A 20,559-nucleotide genomic window follows, 5' to 3' on the forward strand; every position below is an offset into this window, starting at 1 on the left:
ATGCAAATATCCAAGAGAAATAAAGGCTAAAAATATTATATGATATGGAAAAAAGGCTTTATATGCCTATTAAGGCAAAACTACAGATAATGGCAATTCTTACTCTATCTTAGGAAAGAGTTGCCAGGCCTTGTGGCTACCCTTGAAGAGTGTTTGAAAGCTGCAGCTAGTACAGAATGTTATGCTGATCAGGGCCAACATTCAGGTACCTGTGACCACGATCCTACAGCAATTAATCTGGATACTGATAAGCCTCCAAGCCCAATTCAAGGTGTTAATTTTGTCCTTTAAAGATCTACATGGCTTGGGATCAGAGCATGTTCCTGCTCCAAGGATTATGATCACAGGGAGAATCCTTCTGACTGTCCCACTGAAGATGATTGTCTGGTGGGCACAGGAGGGATGATCTTTTAAGTAGATGCCCCACAATTATGAAACCCCCTCCACAGGTTCTGACTCCTCACTTGTGACTTTCATGGGAGAGCTGCATTTGACTATTTCAGTTTTTATTAACTGGCAGTCCTTATCAAGATTTTAAACTGTCATCTTGTATGTGTTGTACTATTTATATTGTAAGCTGTCTTAAGTGTCCTAAATAAATGAATGAATAAAACAGGTAGATGGGTTTGGGGGAGGGTACAGGATTGTGGGATAATTTTTTTAAAAAAATATAGCCTCCTGTACTCACCTTAAGTTGATATAGGAAATGACAAAGGTAGCTCTAAGAATCACCAGAAACTCTAGAGCAGTGGTTCTCAACCTTCCTAACGCCGCAACCCTTTAATACAGTTCCTCATGTTGTGGTGATCCCCAACCATAAAATTGGTATATATAAAATATAAAAAGACCGTTTTCTGATGGTCTTAGGGGACCCCTGTGAAAGGGTCGTTCACCCCCCAAAAGAGTCCCGACCCCCAGGTTGAGAACCACTGCTCTAGGGCTATCCTTGTCACTTCCAGTATCAATGTCTGGTTAATAAATGAGACTGATTTTTAAACCTCCCCCCCAACTGGTCAGACCAGAGGAGGGCACCAAGACCAGGGGGTGGGGGATCAGCCACATCAACTGGGTCTTGGTAACTCTCTCAGGATGGCTTTACATTTCTCAGGTTAGAAGAATGGGTAATTACAGATGAATATATCACTTTGTGTCCAACAATTTTTAAAAAATAATTTTAAGCTTCAAGTTTTGATTTTTTATTCCTCTGCCACAAAACACACTGGATATGCTTTGTTGTAAAATGCTCTGCCTGAGTCCTAATGCCTACTTAGTTCTGCTCCCCCCACCCATTTTGAAAGTAAAAATACATTTTGGCATGAACGCTCTTGTATCAAAGTACTATGTTCAATAATGGCTGTGACAAAGGCAGTGCTAAAAAAATGAATGATAATTCTCATATTTGTTCAGGACTATATTCTGATGCAGAAGCATACAATTTTCCCAACCACTGCATCTCAGACGAAACTACTTCTTTATGAGAAACAGAGGATAGTAGCATTTTAGTAGCTCCATCAGGTTCTTGAGAACTCTACAAATTTTATACTTTCAAATATTTTTCTGACAATACATTTGTGGGATGAACAAACTAGCTACTACGAGGTTAAAAACAACAAGTTTAGCATACGTTGAGTAAATTCTGAACACTCAAAAGGAAAATGTGAAGATCTTTATCTACTACTCTGATTCTTATACAGTTCTAGTGGTTGATGGGGACAATCTTATACCTAGCAGATATCTAAGGTATGCTGCAATAGCTAAACTCTGCATCTTAATTTTGAGAAACAAGTCTCAAGCTTCTTAATAAGAAAGAATCTTGCACTTTTAAAAGTGCTACAAATCAGCTGGAAGATGGGCAGACTAAAGTAACTTTATTAATTAGCAGCATCTTTTAAAGCCTAAATTTCAGAATTTCATTACACAAAATTCTTAGCATATATTTTTAAATACAGTCCTGCTTTATTGCCATGTGGTGTACAAATAGGTGTCTGAAATCACACAGTGGATATTTAAAAATGATGCAAAGTATAAAGTAACAATACTGAGAATCATGCATAATTTTGGCGTACATACCATCATGCCGAACTTTTCTCAGGCCATATCTGAGCTGCTATTTTATATGTCAAAATGTGACAATTATATTGTACTTCACTTTTGCCTTTCCTGTTCAGAGCTGCTATGCTCTTCTTTAGCCACAAAATGTCCACCCACATTAGCTTCAGGTTCAAGCCATTTAGTATTGTGACATAATCCAGATCTCATTCAGTGAAGCTGCCATCTGAATTATGAGTTCATGACCTATTCATGGCCCTTTACACCACTCCTCTCCAGTTTGCGGGTCACAGAAATGGGACCTACTTGCCGTGTCAGAAACAGCCTGACCCTATTTTCTTCCTTCAGGCTGTCAGGGAAGAAGCAAGGCAAAAGGAAAATACATATTTTTGGGGGGAACAGTGCATGAATGTAGCATTTATTTTGTCAAAAATATGCAGATGTAACACTGAACAGCAAAACAGGATACTATCTATAGGCAAACATTGGAAGAAATCCTAAAGCAAACAGCACAAGACTTGAGGAATGGAATTTGCTCATCCCCAATCCTGATGAAACTGTCTCCAAGTAAACATGGTTAGGATTAGGCTGCCGGAGTCTTAATGAAAGCATGAGGCAGGATCTTTCTCCAGCATGACGTAGTGGTTAAGATTCTAATCTGGAGAACAGGGTTTAATTCCCCACTCTTCCCCCTGAGTGGCAGAGGCTTATCTGGTGAACCAGATGTGTTTCCGCACTCCTTCATTCCTGTTGGGTGACCTTGGGCTAGTCACAGTTCTTCAGAACTCTCTCAGCCTCACCTACCTCACAAGGTGTCTGTTGTGGGGAGAGGAAGGGAAAGGAGTTTGTAAGCCACCTGGAGCCTCCTTACACGAGAGAAAGGTGAGGTATGAATCCAAACTCTTCTTCTTCTTCTTCTTCCTAAGTATACTTTGGGAAGAGATAATTACACCAGATCCAGGAACATATAGAACCGTTCTGTGTATTGTATGAAAGGAGAGAAACAAGAAGCTAGCAGAGAAACTGTGGTTCCTATCAGCCTTTACTATATGTTGGGTCTGTCCTGAACCATGATATCATGCACCTTCACAAAGTTTGGGAGCTTCTATTCCATGGCAAGTCTATTGTGTGGTTGGTTGTGTGTGCACATACACTTCAATCCTTTCTTTAGGATCCTGCAGCCCAGACATTCCCCATCCAAATCACCTATAAAACTCTGATTAACTTCAGCATTTGAATATAACTTTATGTTTTCATCTACATGTTAATCACCGAGGCATAAAATCAAAGCCAGGCTTTATACGTTAAAAGTTTTTAAAGTGATATTATTATGGATTCCACAAAGACTACTGGTTAATAACATGTCAGGAAGCTGAAGCAAAATGCTTTAATGGCCAGTTAGAGCAGAATTTTCACAAGCAAATCATTTTAGTAGTACTTATAAGTAACAGAAGATCATTGATGGATAAATGCAAGAGGGTGGGGTGGGGGGGAGAACATCAAAGCAAGAGCCAAAGGATGAAATGAGGCATGAAGAGAACTCTAGAGACGGGCTCAAAAAGACTGAGAATAGCCCCCAGTCAATGATTCATCACCTCTTTTTATCACTAAGTTAACCCAGCAAAGAGTAATAGACACTGGATACGTTCTCCTATCCCGAATGGCACTTTGCTTATCTACAAAGCCAATCAAGTCTGATTATGTTAAGATATTTAAATTCACTCCACTGAGTACCTTTTAAAAATGTATGGAAGGTTAGAGAAGTTACTGTGCTTAGATCAAAGCCGATTCTATTATATCCAGTGGCAGCAGTAACAGCTGAAACGAAACATCCCAAATAAAATTTTCGTGCAGCATTCTGTCCCTGCTCCCTGCAATTCCCCCCGCCCCCAATGAAAGGTTCAAGCCAGAGTTTTCAACTGTCAGCACCATTATCATGGTCAGCATACGCAACCATGCTTCCAGGCACATTTATCACTGCTTTTTGCATGTGTTGAGCTCTGCATGGATTGGCATTTGCATGGCACTACAGCCACTCAGAAAACTGGTCAGAGTGGTATGCTCAAAGCTGACCTCCTCTCCCAGTTTGGCAGATGCCATCAATGTTCATGCAACCGACTGAGCAGTCAGCATGAACCAACTGGAATAATAATTGTCTTACTCTGAACAGATCATGAAAAGATGTTCTTGTAAGGTTGGGGGGGAGGGCAGTTTACTCAGTAGGAGCAAAGGAAAGCAATGCTAACTGTTTCCAATATAATAGGATACCTTGAATATTGGTCCACACAAGTGACATGATCCCCAGAATAGTACTTTGGTGCTCAAGGCGATCCCCTTCTGGATAAGCTGGTCAGATCCACCCACAATAATGAGTGCAACATCACTGTGAAACTGAAGAGAAAATCCATCTCTCTGCTAAATCTGCCACAAAAGCTTCAGAACCAGAAACTGTATGCATTTTTTTCTCTCTCTTGTAGTTTCCAGGTACAGGCATTACAGCCTCTCCCTACTATGCCACAGCCCTGCTACTCTGCTGCCCAGCTCAACACAGGGCCACTACCCACTTACCTCACTAAACTGCAACGCCGCTGCGACCCTGCAATGAAAAGCCTCTGTGGCTTCTGACCACGGAGACATTTGTTCCCCACACGTTTGCAATTCTTGAAATAACGCGGGCAGCAAAGAGCGGGAGTTCCGTTGCAATGAGGGGAATGGAAGCATCGATTAGCCGTCGAGCATTAGTAGCGTCATGAGTTCACGTGAAAGTGGCGGCCAGCCCGGCGGGTCTCCGAATAATGATTGGCGCTGGGGAAAGAGGTTGTTTTATGATAGGTTAGCACGCGGCATTGAGTGTGAAGCGTCATCAAAGAAGTAGCTAACAGCCCTCTATTAAGGCGTCGGCACATGCTGGCGTCAGCAATGCATCGTTAGCTCGCGCTTTCTGTGGAGACACGTCATCAGCAGTGTTTGGAAATTAGAAAGCAGAAGCCAGCTGCGCCACGCCTGCCTCTTGTACTTCCTCATTAAGCTTTCGGCGCCCGACATTTTCCATTTGCTTCGGCCGCGAGCTTTGAACAAGTTGAGATGTAGAAGACGTGAGCTTCGACTGGAGTGTCGATACGTGTCCTATGTCATCACTACGCGCACTTTTAGGCAGGACACCCCCACTTACGCAAGATGGCGCTCCCTGTTCCCTGATTAACTGGCCCGTGAAGCTGCGGCGTCACAGCGAATCAGCCCCGTAGCCTTAAACAGCCGAGGAGTTCCCCACAACCCCGCGGCACCCGCGGGGTTTTTAAAAAAGTTGCTCTTTTTAGCGGAGCTAATTTGCCGCGCAGCCAGGAGGCGGGAGAGAGGTAAATCCCTGGCAGCTGCGCAGTGAGCGCCGGAGATGTGGGGAGCGTCCAGGACCCCCGTGGCTTTTAAAGAGGTGACCCCGCGGCTTATGGTGAGTGGATAGTGACCCACAGAAAGGGTCTCTGGCTCCTTTCTAAGTGCAGGGGCACTTAGTAACTTGGGTGTTTGTGCACAGACTGATACCATACCAACATCAGATTGCATTTGTTCTTTAACACAGGGCTAGTCTCTTTGCAGTACCCAACTACATCCAATACTTGATGGGCTTCTGATAAGCAAACATTGCCTCAGAATAATCATAGTCCCCACCACTCTGGGTTAAATAGCTATCAGTATCTGGAAGCTGAGGGTTCATTATAAGGTAAGTCTGGCTGCTCCTCCCAATCCCTGTAGGCTAGCACAAATCTTAGTTTGCAACACAGTCAGAATTTGTGGTTCCTGCTGAGACAGATGGAAGACAGAGTAGGCACCATCTTATTTCCTGCATATATACTGGGAGGAATTCATGATTTTCTAGAGAGATGCATAGCATTGCCAGGCCACAGCTTGGGAGACAAGGGCATGGGGAGTGCAGAGTTGTATGTGTCATGACATCACTTCCAGATTTTCCTGACATCATACTACTCCAGGAATGGCCAAAATCTATGGTAAAGCCATAGCATTTCTGGTGATTCCTAGAACTATGTAACGTTGCATCTGGGTTTTCCCTGGAAGTGTGCCACTACCGGTAGTTTGTTTTTAATTCTCCTGCTTCTACTTGGAGTGACTGTTGTCATCAGGGGTTGCTGCTGGGAGTCCTCATGCATAGTGGGAGACCTGGCAAAGAGATTCACCATACCATACATCTCTGCTCTAGTTTATTAATAATTGCTTGTGATGTTGATACCTGCCCTTCCTCTAAGGCAGGGGTAGGGAACCTGCGGCTCTCCAGATGTTCAGGAACTACAATTCCCATCAGCCTCTGTCAGCATGGCCAATTGGCCATGCTGGTAGGGGCTGATGGGAATTGTAGTTCCTGAACATCTGGAGAGCCGCAGGTTCCCTACCCCTGCTCTAAGGAGATCAGTGACATACACAGGGATATCCCATTGAAACAGAATCACTACCCTGTGAAGAGAGTTAGGTTGAGGTTTGCGATTGGATCAAAGTCATCCAGTAAGCTTCATGGGTGAGGGGAAATTTGAGTTCAGGTTTCCATGGTCCAGCACAGTACCCACTACATCAGCCTGAAGCAATGATGAAGCCAACAAGTTGCATCATTTTGACCACAACACACACATTCAAAGATTTCTGAATGAACTGGATTGTTTAGATCCATTCCAATCTGTTTTCAGGCATAGTTATAGGGCTGAAATGGCCATGGTCCCCTGGTGGATGAAGTGCACTGAGAGATGAACAGGGTGAGTATGACCTGTGTATTCTCCTAGACCTCTCAGTGGCTTTTGATATTATTCATTATAGCATCCTTTTGGATTGCCTTTCAGGAACAGGAGGCACTGTTCTGTAGTAGTGCCTCCATTCCTACCTTGAGGGCAGGTTTCATAGTGCGGTGCTGGGGAACTGCTGCTCTAACCTGTGGCCTCTGACCTGTGGGATTTATCACTGTTCTACCTTTGAGCTATGGGATTGCCCACTGTTCCATGCTTTTCAACATCTACGTAAAGCCACTGGCTGGGAGAAGTTGACCAAAGATTTGGCCAGAGTTGCTGCTACCAATGCAGCTGATGCTCACCTCTATTTTGTGCTAGCAGCAGATCTTTGGGAGGCTGTGGAAACCATGAACAGATGTTTGGAGGCCATTTTAGAATAGAGGATGGGTAAGAAGCTGAAATTTAATCCCAACAAAATGGAGGTGCTACTGGGAAGGGGAAGGTCTGACCTGGGAAATGGGTTATTCCCCTGTTATGGTTAGACTTGAACTCTCCTTTGTAGCTTGTGGATGCTCCTGGAGCTAGACCTCCTGTTGGGTGAACAAATGGTAGCAGGAGTCAGAGTGAAATTTCACTGCCTTTGGTGGATGAGCCAGCTGTGGCCCTTCTTGGACTGAAGTGATGTTGCCACTGTGGTATGTGCCCTGGGACATCTAGATTAGATTACTGCAATGCATTCTATGTAGTGTAGCCTTTGAAATTTGCCCAGAAGCTACAGTTGATACAAAATATTGCAGCCAGGGTGTTAACTGGTGTGGATTGTAGGGACCATATTACTCCAGTCTTGTTCTAAAACAATAGCTTCCAATTTCATTCTGGGCTCAACTCAAAGAGCTGGTATTGACCTTTAAAGCCCTTTATGGCCCAGGACCAACATACTAATATGCCTTCTTCCATACAAAGTACCTGCTCACTCCAGTCATCCTCGGAGGTCCTGCTTAAGTTGCTCCAGATTTCTAACGTTAGATGAGCGGTGACCCAAGAAAAAGTCATCTGTGTTTTGCCACCAAAACCTCAGAACTCTCTTGCCAGGAAGATTCATTTGTCTCTATCAGTGTCTTTTGCCAGCAGATGAAAACTTTTTTTCCATTGGGCAAACTCTCAACACTGGTTTTTAGCGTGTGATGTTTATGTGTTTAAAATGAAGTTTATATTTTAAAGGTATTTTCATTGTTTAAATGTTTTTATATTGGGGCGCTGTTGCGGCAGGAGAGCGGTGAGCGGCTGCCCTCCTCCCTGTCGGCCAAGGTTGGAACTTGTCATGTGATCGGGAACTGGCACGTGACAGGGGCTCGGCGAGCCTTTAAAAGGCACCACCTGGCTGAATCGGCCTCTTTCGAGGCCACTGTTTAGGTGCAAAGGTGGCATAAAATGTTTCTTAAAATACACAAATAACATAAACATACTAAGCTGTGCAAGTCTTATTGTAAAACAAAGCAGAATGGAATGCTTCTAAATCTATGGACTTAGGAAGGTATAATTTTGTTTAAGATTGCATTGTAAATTGAGAGGAACAGCTTTTTTAAAACATAAAATACTGAGCTTGTTTCCTAACTATCTACTTACAGACAGAACTGTTGGATAAACATTAGGCATATTTTGGGGAGTTAACACAGGAAAACTTGAGAGATGTCATTAGATAACTTCTGTTACTTTTATATTTTCCTTGATTGTCTATACACAAAGATTTCCCTGTTCCCTCCACTGAGCACTTTTTTCTGTCTCAGAAATGTAATTCTTTATTCTGTCACTCATCATTACAAGGAACAGTTCCATGCTAGACAGATATTAAAACATGAGCTTGTGGAATTAATAAAGAAGGTTATCAGTTAAATGAAATCAAATGAGAAGGGATTTCATTCCTTTCTACTTTCAGAGAAGGAAGGAAATGAGTCATAGCCAAACACAGACACTTTTCAAATTGTCACAGACCAGACAAGCATGCACATAAAGACAGACAGACATGAAACAACCAGGTGTAGAAAAGGCAGACTATAATCACAAGAACTGCAGAAGCACAGATACTCAAAACAGGTATTTTATGATTCAGAAGGATAGCACTTCCTGAGGTTTATTTGTGCTAGAATCCTGGGAAGCATGCTTTTCAGAAATCAAAATTGCCACTCAACAGGCTGTTGAAATAAATTTGGGGAGGTATTCTTAAATTATGCTGGTGCCTAAAAGTTGTTAAATATTTTCCCCATGTTAGGTTCTTAACATTTCGCTCCTAAAACAATATTTTCTTTACTATGTATGTTTAGAATAATCAATCATCACTATGAAAATAAAAGTCATACTTATTTTGTTTCTTTTGAAATCAGTCTCATATGCTCATCTCGTAGTTTCAGTGGACTGCATCATGAACGTGAGGGTTCAGAGCTGCGTATTTCAGGACTGCCATCCAGAAAGACTCAGCTAGTCAGGTAGCTGGTTGATGATCTGCAAGTTCTACAACCAGTGTATTTGCTATATTTATGCAAAATTATATGGAAACTGGTTACTATCCATCCATTCCACTTGTAACAATCCTACTTAGACAAGGTAGCCTGGCACACAGCACTGTCTCTCAGAAAGGTTGCTTTTGGTGGGAGTAGAGCTTATTCTATACTTCAATTTTTATACTTTAACCCACCCCTGCCATTTCTTCAGGCTGCAGGGACAGAGGCAAACCTAGGTTCTTAGTTTTATTTTAGTTTTGTATTTCCTTTCCTTCTCCAGCCTATATAGAGATTATGCCCCATAGCATACCCAAATAGCCAGATGAGACAAACCCCCACAAAGATGAGGAGAAAAATAACATATTTAATATAATACATGGTGAGGAAGTCATAAAAAGGGCACAAACAAAATATATACACTAATGTCTCTAACTGTATCAATTATAATTCTAACTTCCCTCTCCTTGAAAAGAGAAAGGAGTCTAAACTAATCTTGGTTTGTCCAGAAGAGTCTCCAGCAACTGATTAAAAAATAACCATTTTTTTCGACACCAGGAATTGGGGGAGAAGGAATCTTCACTAGCCACACCTCCATCTCATGGCAACACCCATCCTTGCTGGGAAAGTCATCTTCTGACGTAATTAAATTGTGACAGCTACTCCCAGAGTGAGACTAGAGGATGCTCAACCTTGTGCTCTGCATTTGTTTTCTTGCGATATTAGCATTCTTTGGGGCCATTTTTGTTGCTTTACTTCTCTTTTTAAGTTCTTACCTTTGTTTTCTAACTTAATTGGCAGTATCAGTCCTCCCAGCCCTCAGTCCTTTATCTCCTTCCCCCTTTGCTTAACCAGACAAGGGAGGGATGAGATACATTAAGTCACTGTTTTCTTTCGTTATATCTTTTTTGTCTGTTTCCATTTGAGGATTCATTAGGTTGTCTAAGTTGATTTCCCCCCTCTTTTCTTTTCTTTTCTTTTCTTTTCTTTTCTTTTCTTTTCTTTTCTTTTCTTTTCTTTTCTTTTCTTTTCATGTCATGTTGTATTAGATAAGGCTGCCCTTGAGCCTTCTGGCAGGATAGATGCTAAGTTGAAAGGGCTGAGTGTTTCTTTTTTTTAATCGGGGGTTTTAAATCTCAGAATGGGAAGGATCATCCAGTTTTTAACCAAATGGTATGATGCTACAGATGCTTCTAAAATAGCTATGACAATCCTCTCACCTTTCAAACTCTTCACACTCTGAAGTTTTCCCAGGGTTCATCAAATGAGAGGAAAACCTGACAAATTTACTGCACTGTTAAGAAGATTCTATACTGTGGCTACAAATGGAGTTATTGGATCTGATCTAATAATAAATACCTGCTGCTGAAATTGTACTGCTATTTACGTAGCATAAGAACGTGGGAAATCAATGCAACTTGGCCTGAAATTATCTTCCATCTTTGATAGCATAATATGTAGTAACATCTGCAAATAAATAATTTCCATTACTGAAATTAAAGGAGTCATCCCACCTTCCATTGAACTCAACAAAAATGAGTATAAATGATTGTCTCACAGAAAAAGAGCAGTCCGAAAATAGTAACATAACCTAGCACATCAGAGGCAGGCAGCCTGGGCATAACTTAATGATAAACGAACGACAGAGGGGGAAGAAACAAAATCCTAAAACAACAGAATTAAATACCTAATAGTCAAGAATGAATTCACAGATAGGGCCAACAAATTCAATTATGAAATTTTTTTAGCTGGAGGTAGGTAGGTATCCAACTAACTACACACACACACACGCACACACACACACACACACACAATTATTATTTATTAGATTTATAGGCCGCCTCATCCAGCTAAAAATAACAACACAAATGGGATTTTTGACAGCCTGCATTCATTTAACACAAATAGAAAAACAAAATCCAGTTTCCAACCATGACCAAACGTTTGGGCCGAATGACCTTTGATCAGGATGGGAAACTAGATTTGTTTGTCTATTTGTGTTGTGTTTGTATATGAATATTTTGTAATATTTAGGACCCTATTTGTGTTGACATTTTTAGCTGGTAATGAATATATATTCTGTATTATAATTTTCATTATTGAATTTGTTGGTGCTATATGTAAATTCATTCTTGACCTTTGGTTACTTAATTTAATAACCTAATGGTAACCTGTTTTATTAAGGAAATAATATGTATCAACTGTCATGTGTTTTATGATACTATTATTCTTGGATTGTAAAATGGTTTGTTTATTTGCAAAGCTTATAAACTTGTATTCATTTAATGTGTTTTGTAACACACTATACTATTAGACAATACAATGATGTATTGTTGAAGGCTTTCGTGGCCAGATTCAACTAGTTGTGGTGGGTTTTCCAGGTTGCGTGGCCGTGGTCTGGTGGATCTTGTTCCTAATGTTTCGCCTGCATCTGTGGCTGGCATTTTCAAAAGTGTATCACAGAGGGAAGTCTTTTACACACTGTGTCCAGTGAGAAGGGAATTTGTTAGTGGGGTATAAATTGCCATGTCCCCAGGTGGGGAACCAATCAGTAAGTGTTTGGGTGGAACTTGCTTTGCAATTTAAGAGTATTGTATTGCGGGTGGGGTTTTTCAGGCCAGGGTGTGATTCACATTTGCATTCCCTACAGCAGCAGCAGTATTGGTGAATGCAAATCCTGTGTTTGGGTGCTAAGTTCATGGACAATGGACTCCACCCAAACACAGGATTTGAATTCACTAATACTGCTGCATTCACCAGTACTGCTGTCAGTTCACTCCCTGGATCTCTTCAAATCTTAAAAGCTAAACTGGGTTGGCACTTGGAATGGAGACCTCTAAGAAGACTGCAGAAGAAGCCAATGGCAAACCACTTCTGCTTAATTACTTGCCTTGAAATCCCAGGAGGGATCACTGTAAGTCAGTTGTTACTTGGTGGCACTTTAGACACAGACAATTGTGCTGGTCTATGATAGTAATAAACAATTCATTCATTCAGTAAATCCAATACTGGGTACATTTTTTTAAAAAAGAAAAGAATCTATTAGCTTTCTATAATTTGCTTTAAAATTTTGCTTTAAAATTGGTCTTCTGTAAATATGTTAAGAGGTTTCTGTTGAAATATGTGGTCTGAAATTGAGAAAAAAATTAACAATAGCAACTCTTTCACAGACAGCTTCAGAGACTGCCAACACATCACACATTTTTATTATTGACAGGTTTGTAATCAAAGGATGAATATGGTTATGGAAACTGTATTTTTTTAAAAGGAGGATTCAGCCTGCTGCAACTCAGACCAATTATTATGTATTTTTTTTCTTGGATCCTCGCTAAGTAAGTCTAACTCTTGTTACTTTTTATTCTCTTCTATTTTTAAAGGTATTACACCTGTGCTGATACTGACAATAAATTAATTCCCAGGCGCAGGTTCTCTTTTCCTTCTCGAGGATGCTATCAGAGCAATCTAAAGCTGAGTTACACTTTTCCAAGCCCACTGTCTTCACTGGACTTAGAAGGGTATAACTCTGCTTAGGGTGACACAACGAATCACCTACAACTTGAGATTGGTGATTTGGCAGAGAGAATGGCTCATTTTTTCTACTTTTATTAATATGGCCAGATGCCAGTACCATGCAATTAATGACAATAATTTTAAACAATATCTCCAATCATATAATAAAGACAAAAACAAAGCAGTACAGTCTGTAAATAGGTCTACTTTTCATCACATCTAGTACTAAGAAGATACCCACAGCTCCGAAACAGGTCATATAAGAAAGAAGGAGCTGCTGCAGAGCCTACGTACATGCCAACACCTGAGTGTGGTATTACTGACTGCAACTGAACATTGCTAAGACTGAAGCAATGACAGCTGTCACTGAGGGGATAAGAATATTAGGACTGCCATCAGCCCTAGCATGGACTTTGTCAATGACAGCCCTCTGAAATGATGTTCCAGAGGAAGCGAGCATGTTTTTTGCCAGCTATTGGTATTTGTATCTGAAGGGAAATATTGTGCATTGGATTGCTATTTAAGCCTTTTTAACAGTAGCTTTATCTACAGAAATAAAGACATGAAGCTTTTCAGGAAACAGTAGCATTTTCTAATCCCTGCGTACAAACAGCTCTCAAAGATATAGCAGATGATAATTTGGAAATCCCCTACTCCTCCTTACCCCGTAGATCTCTCTGTGCTGCCATGTCTCCTTGCCCTCCACTGTTTTGTCTTGGCAATTCCATCTCAGTTCATTTCCTACTATTTCTTCATACCATTTCTGAGCATCAATCCACTTAGGGAATCTCATGCGTAGTCTAGAAAAGCTGGCATCAACTCCACCATACATTTTCAAATTTAGAAGAACAGTGCACAGAAGAAAATGGAAGCCTCTTGAAAAGCTTGTACAAGTTGGACTACAGACAGGTCCAAAAACAATGAACTGAGAACTCCCTTGGAGGAAACACAGCAAGAGAGGGAGGTACAACTAGCCCACAACCCATACATTGTGCAGGCTTGCAATATATTAAGAACCCATTCCTTGGTAAATTGCTGTTTCATTATAAACCAAAAAGGGTAACCAAATACATCCATCAACCAGCAAAGAGGTTACCTAAGCCTGCCCACATATTTTGAAAGCTGTTCTAGCAGAGGTTCATCAGGCTGTGTGTGACAAGTTCTTAGAAATAGACTAAGAACTCTCCGTATGGACTGGTTTTTGATGGCAAGGCAGAAAGTTGTTCTTAAACACTTTCCACATATTATCTGTTTGAATTAGGTTTTAACTGGTTGCTTTAGAACCACGTTTCTGCTACTTACACCACACTTCTGGGACATCGCCTACAATTAAAAGCTTTATAATCACCATTTCAAAAAGAAGAAGAAAAACATACAAGAACAAGATTATAAAAGAGTTTCTCTAATGAGCTTGGTCTTATGCAGTAAGGAGCCTAGCAAGGTAATTCACATCAGCTACATACTGCTGTATCAGTTAAAGCCCTCTGACCCTCAAATGGTTTTGAACAACTTTGAGATTGTCATTTGTCTTTACAAAAATCCACTTCAATTAATAAAATCTGTCTCAATAGAAACAAACCAACCAACAAAAACTCAATGTATGACCTAATACCACGGGTACCAAAACTTGAGAGTGTTAAACCATGGCCTATAGGGATACAGGCAGACCTTGGAGAAACTAATTAGGAAGTAGCTGAAAAGATCTGTTTAGCTCCGTACAGTTCCCCTGACACAAGACTTTTTCTGTTTTCATCTTAGCACTGTATCTGAAGGAATAGATTGGATAATCATGGACAGATTATTCTTAGGAATTAAATGGTCTGTGTCAGTGAAAGCATACTATCTGTTCACTAGCCCTTTCTTTTTTTCTTCTTGGAATGGCTTTAATCTTTTAATTCATTATTTATTTAATTCATAATCACTCAAGGCAATTTCCATTAAAAACCAGGGGGAATTCAGCCTCATTTGTTTAGTTTATTGTGGTACAGGATCAGCTTGAAAAGTATAAATAAAAGCTGCCACATACCAATGTCAAGAAGAACAAAAAGAACTTATATGTGCCATTATAATCTAATAGTACAAACCCTATTATCCTAACATTCCACAAAGCACAGCTTGAAGCCCTCCAATACCAGAATCACTTAAGTGTACATAAAACTCCTGAGGCTGGACTAGAGGAAGACTCCTTAGACAATGGTTGGTTTACCACCTCCATCACAGAAAAGTATAAAGGGGTGAAAGACAGGATACAAATGAAGGAAATAAAAAATAAACAATCCTGCTGTGAGGTCCCTGAGACCAGAGGCTTCTTCTCAGTGGTGGGATCCAAATATTTTAGTAACAGGTTCCCATGGTGGTGGTATTCAAACTGTGGTATAGCGCCAATGGGGCTGGGCGGGGCATGACGGGGGGGCATGGTCAGGCATTCCAGGGGCGGGGCATTCCTGGGCGAGGCTGTGGCAAGGACGCAGCCGCTGCGCCAGTCCTTGGGCGGGAAACGAATGCATGCAGGCGCAGGCTGCCATGCACGCCGGTGCACCTCCTGCCAGACTGCTTCAAGTTCTGCGCACTACTGCTGAGAGGAGGGGCGTAACTAAGGCAAAAATCACGTGGCAAAATCACCAATTAGTAACCCCCTCTCGGTGCACACAAATAATTAGTAACCTACTCTCGGGAACCTGTGAGCACCTGCTGGATCCCACCTCTGCTTCTTCTCCAATGGCTTATTCAGTCTCCGTCCACCCACTGAATGACAACCAGACACCCTTAAGATGCCTTTGTGCTGGAAATTCTTTGAACTAAGTGACTGGCAAAGGTGCTTCCTGTTTTTAACAGATCCTTTTGGGATATTTTGAGTATTCCAGATGTTTTCTACTACTGTTTTTTGCTACTGTTTTCTACTACTGTGAGCTGTATCACGGGCTTGCTTTTGGTTGCAAGATGAAATTAAACAACCTACTAAATATGGTAAATGCAAACAAAATCTCTGGTATAAACTTTTGGAACTGATACCTCACATTTAGACATACTCTAAACTTGCTGTACTGCTTGGGAGCCACTTGCAAAGGAACTGGGCACCCCCTTCTCTAAATAAAGTGTAGGAATCAAACATAAGTTAACACTAAATTCATTTATATTTCATTTACCAAGTTTAGTCTTCGCATGTACTGTTTATTACTGAACAACAGGCTGTATTTCATGGCCATTTTACATATTGTGCGGCGGCAAAGCTGAATTTGCTATTGCCTCCTGTTTCAGCTTCCTCTGTTCCTAGGGATGCAAACACCTGGAGAAGGAAAATAGACCTATCCCTTTAGGAGAGACTTAATGTGTGGAAATGGGCAAACAAGGTTTTTCATATCAGAGAGTTAAGTAACATCCTGTCAAAGGGACAAGACCGTTTTCCTTCCAGGCTCCTTAGGTAATCCTTCCTCTTTTCTCCAGATTCACCTGCTAGAGTGCTGTAGCTCACTTTTGTGTCTCATTCACATGACAAATAGTTTACTTGAAGCCTTTCTTAAAATTGGGTGGAAGTGGCTTTCCTCACTTCCTCTGGCAAAGCACTCAAAAGGGAGGTGACATCACTCTGAAAAATTCCTTACAGGAGCACACTGTAGACTGAACCAAAGGTGAGGAGGTCACACATTGGGGGTTTTTTAACCAGCTGTCCTGCAGGTCTCTCTGATTGCTCACTAAACTGCTGTTCTGCCTTGCTTTGTAGACCTTAACATGATATGTTTACCAACCTTGGCTACACAGTCATTAAGAAAATGTCAAGAAAGTCCTCAATTCCAACCGCAAGTTCAGCCACAAAATGCCTGGATGACCTCAGGGAAATACATACATGTCAGCACATGATTAATTGTTTCAATTGGTGATTTAGTTTTTTTTCCTGGCTCTGCTAAATACCGGACCATGATTTTCAATCATCTTTTGACACTGACCATTGCTTTTGGTTACCAATACAGCTAAGAAGACAGGACACAACTAAAAAGGTAGTTAATGAAATTAAAAGATACATAAAAATAGCAGAGTTATCTTCAGCTGTAATTCCAAATCATGGAAGACCAAACATCTGCTGGTTCAGTTCACATTTGGTTTGCTGGTGGTGATCACGCAGCAGAATAACTAACAGGCTGTTTGCAACCTGAGTCTATTTGTAGGAACAAGCTACTTACAGACACTTACAGACACCTGAACCCCACTGCCAGGTGATTAGCAGTAACCTGCTTCTATTCTCCGCAGCCCCAAACTCTGCTTGAAGGGGGAGAAGTGATCTGCTTCCTGCCTTACCCCCCACCCCACTCCCCAAACTCCAAATTGAAGACCTTGGCCTACAGAAAATGGGATCTAATAATTAATATTTTGTGCAGCCGTTCTCTCAGTTGCAGGTTGAGATGGAAGAAGTGCTTTTTTTCTGTCACCAAAAACAGGCAGAAAGAACTGCAAAGAATAGGAATAATTAGCTTTGCAGCTCAAGGTAACAGCTTGAGTGGGAAGGGAGAAGCGTCCTTCTTTTCTTCCTCCTAAAAGAGTTCAGGCTGCAGAGAACAAGAACATTCTGCTCTTCTTCTCCACAATCCAAGCTGACAGTTGGGGATGAAGTGCAGAAGAGAAGCCTATTGTTTCAGTGGTCCTCATCCCACAGCTTTCTGGGTGTTCTGGCCTTTTTGGAGTGGAAAGAGAAGGCCAGGCGGTGGGATGGAGAACAGACATGGAAGTCTAAGGATATGGGGTAATAGTCAGGTTTTGATCTCCACTTCCAAACTTCTCACTAGGTCTCTGAAGGCAAGGACTCAGCAAGAAGTTTCAGAGACAGTTGGTATTCAAACTGTTTGTAAGGAGCTGAACAGACTGGGTGGCTGGCTCTCACCTTCAAGGGGGTAGTGGCACGCGCCCTGAACTCTGGGAGGAAGCGGAAAAGGAGCAGGCAGAAAGCAAAAGGTGAGCTGTGCTTTTTGTGGGGTATTCTTAAGGTCAAATTTTTAACCGTGTGCATTTTTGGAGGGCTTGTGTATTTGCTTTTTGAGGGCTTGGGGAGGCTTTTGTGGGTGTGTGGGTTTTTGTTTGCCCTGGCTGTGTGCTTGCCTCAGGCTTCTCAGAGGAGGGGTTTCTGGTGAATCACCAATTCTATTTAACTACCATTCAGCTGTCTTCAGCACATTCACTGAGGTAGTGGCAGGAGCCAAGCAGCACACACGGGTTTTTTTTTGTTTTTGTCAAGTAAGCAGCAATTTTGGGGGAGACAATAGAAGGTGAGTTAGAAGGTCTGGACATGGGGTAGAGGCTCCAGACACTAGGTTTCATTCCCTGGACCTCAGTGAACAAGTCCTTGGTTAAATAGGCAAGACTGAAGGAAACACTATTGAAGACTTGTTTATTCAAATAACAAATGAAACAGGATGTCTTGGCCATGTTTGAATGAAGCCTCTCACTCTGTGCATTTCAAGATAATGAATAAATGTTAGATGTTTCAAAGATTCAACTGTTATTCTGTCATCTAGTATGATATTCTCAAAGCTTTCAATCATAAATCCTCTAGGGACTCAATTAATTTAATGCAACAGAAGTTCAGCAGGTTTAAACTTGAAAGGCACAGGACAGATACCTAATCTAATTTTTAAAATGATCAGTCCCTGTGCAGGGAGGTTCTTGCAACTGCTGAGGAAAAAGTTAATATCACCAAGACTATTCATGACACAAGGAAATAGTACATTTGTTTGGATCAATTCCACACTCGCACAGCTGCAGGTTATTAGCAGAGCAAATAAATAAACCAGGACAACTTGGCAGAGTAGTTTTCCAACAACACTTAAATGAATAGGAGCTGCACAATAGTTACTTTATCTGTTGCAACTAATTTTGTTGCCTCTGATGGTATTTTACCTGCTTCCATTATTTTTCATATCTTCAGTTCTATCTCACTGCATTGTTTTGTTAATGAAAGATCTATCGGTATACTGTTTGGTTGAATGTGTTTTTTCATACCCTGTAATCAGCCTTAAGTCTCAATGAGAAAGGCAGAATATAAATGAAGATAATAATTTCTTTTTTTTCAAAAGACTTCTAAATTATAAAGGCATATATAGTCAATACCCAAGGCAAAGGTGTTCGTCGCAAAAAACTACTTTAGTACCTAACAAAGTATGTGCATAATTCATTAAAATGGCTATTTCTAACCTTGCAAATACTGTCTCAATGATATTCAAGACAGAACCTGAAACCTTTGGGATACCAAAAAGCTCATTACAAAAACAAACCAACAAACAAAATCTGCCCCTGGCAAAGTGTGTGCATATTAATATTGTTTGAACAGTTCAGAACTCCCCCTCTTTACTTGTGCTGAAGAATCTGCATAAAGGTAGCACAGACTTTGTGAGTTCAGAAGTCTCCAATCAAGTCTCAGCCACAAGTCTACTAATGGCCTTCAGCAAACCTTTATTCTCTCAACGTCTGTGCCTACTCGCAACATGGGAACAATTCTCAACTTTAGTGTCAAGGAGGTTACTAAAAAAATCAGTTCTGAAGAATTGAAATCAGTTCTGAAGAGTTGAAATGTTATACATAGGGTTCGCATTAGCACAACCCCCTTAAAATGTTTTGTTTTTTATTTTTATTTTTTGCACAGCTGACGTATTGTGTCCCTGGGGGGTTTCAAGGCAAGAGATTTTCCAGAGGTGATTTGCCACTGCCTGCCTCTGCATTAAAAGCCTATTATTCCTTAGAGGCCTGTCTTCAAAATACAAACCAGGGCTGATCCTACATAACTTCTGAGATCTGATGAGATTGGGCTAGCCAGGTTAAGGCAAAAGAACTGTACAAACTAAATATCTTCAAAAGATTAACATGATATTGCCATCTATATTTCAGAGTATTGTAGGACTGAATGGTACTCTTCCTACTGGAAGCATTGGAATTTGATTCTGTCTTATCCTAAGTCACCCAGAACAAAAAATCATTGATAAAGCTACCTCCATACAGAAGTTTCCTTCAAATCAAGCAGTCTGGTTTATACTTTGATTCAGACTATTTTTTTTAAAAAACAACAACATCAAGGCAGATGACCAGTCACAGGGCCCTCCTTTAGAGAAACCTACACGAAACAGATTGAGCTGTACCTCAAAGAAACAGCAGGCTGGGAGTTCATCAAAACACTTCAAAAGTACTATATTTGTACAGCCAACCATTATACTAGAGGACATGCCCGAAGAAAAACTTAAATTTGAGAGCATTACCTTGGAACCCACTGGCCTAGTTCAACAACTCCTAACACTGGAACAATCTGATAAACAGACAAGTGGAATTGACCTGATTATCAGTTATCAGCACCATGGAGGTGTGCCCTTATGAGAGTATGGCAGACATCCCTGCTGGTATAGTGCAAGCATTACACATTGTTGTTGGGGAGGAATGTGCTTATGAGCTCATGGTGGGTGACAAACATGGAATGTCTCAAGCATCAGAAGGGGCTACTTGTGAACGGGCACTGGACCACAACTGATGGGGGATTGACCAGCATGGGATTTCACTATTTTTGGAATGTGGCAGTTTGGCATAGTTGCTCTAGGAATGCTTCCATTTTGAGATATATCTCTAGATTTGAAATAATATTGATGCAGGAAACCTGGATCTGTGACACCCCTTTTTTTTAATGGATTGAAAGATTCTGAAGCCCCTTCAGAAAAAAAGTAGGGCCAATGGGGGCTTTGTCCTGATGGTATGTACAACACTAAAATTAAGAATTATGAGGGTGCCTTCTTATGGACATTTTGCTATGG

The 20,559-nt window shown here is 41.1% G+C and overlaps 1 protein-coding gene across 1 annotated transcript in view; it reads right to left on the bottom strand.

Moving 5' to 3' along the window:
- MEI4 (meiotic double-stranded break formation protein 4) overlaps positions 1-20,559 on the bottom strand; it is a 68,930-nt gene that overhangs the window by 33,660 nt on the left and 14,711 nt on the right. The window lies entirely within an intron of this gene.

The sequence above is a fragment of the Sphaerodactylus townsendi genome, linkage group LG01 (assembly GCF_021028975.2).
Source record: "Sphaerodactylus townsendi isolate TG3544 linkage group LG01, MPM_Stown_v2.3, whole genome shotgun sequence".
Taxonomy (NCBI): domain Eukaryota; kingdom Metazoa; phylum Chordata; class Lepidosauria; order Squamata; family Sphaerodactylidae; genus Sphaerodactylus; species Sphaerodactylus townsendi.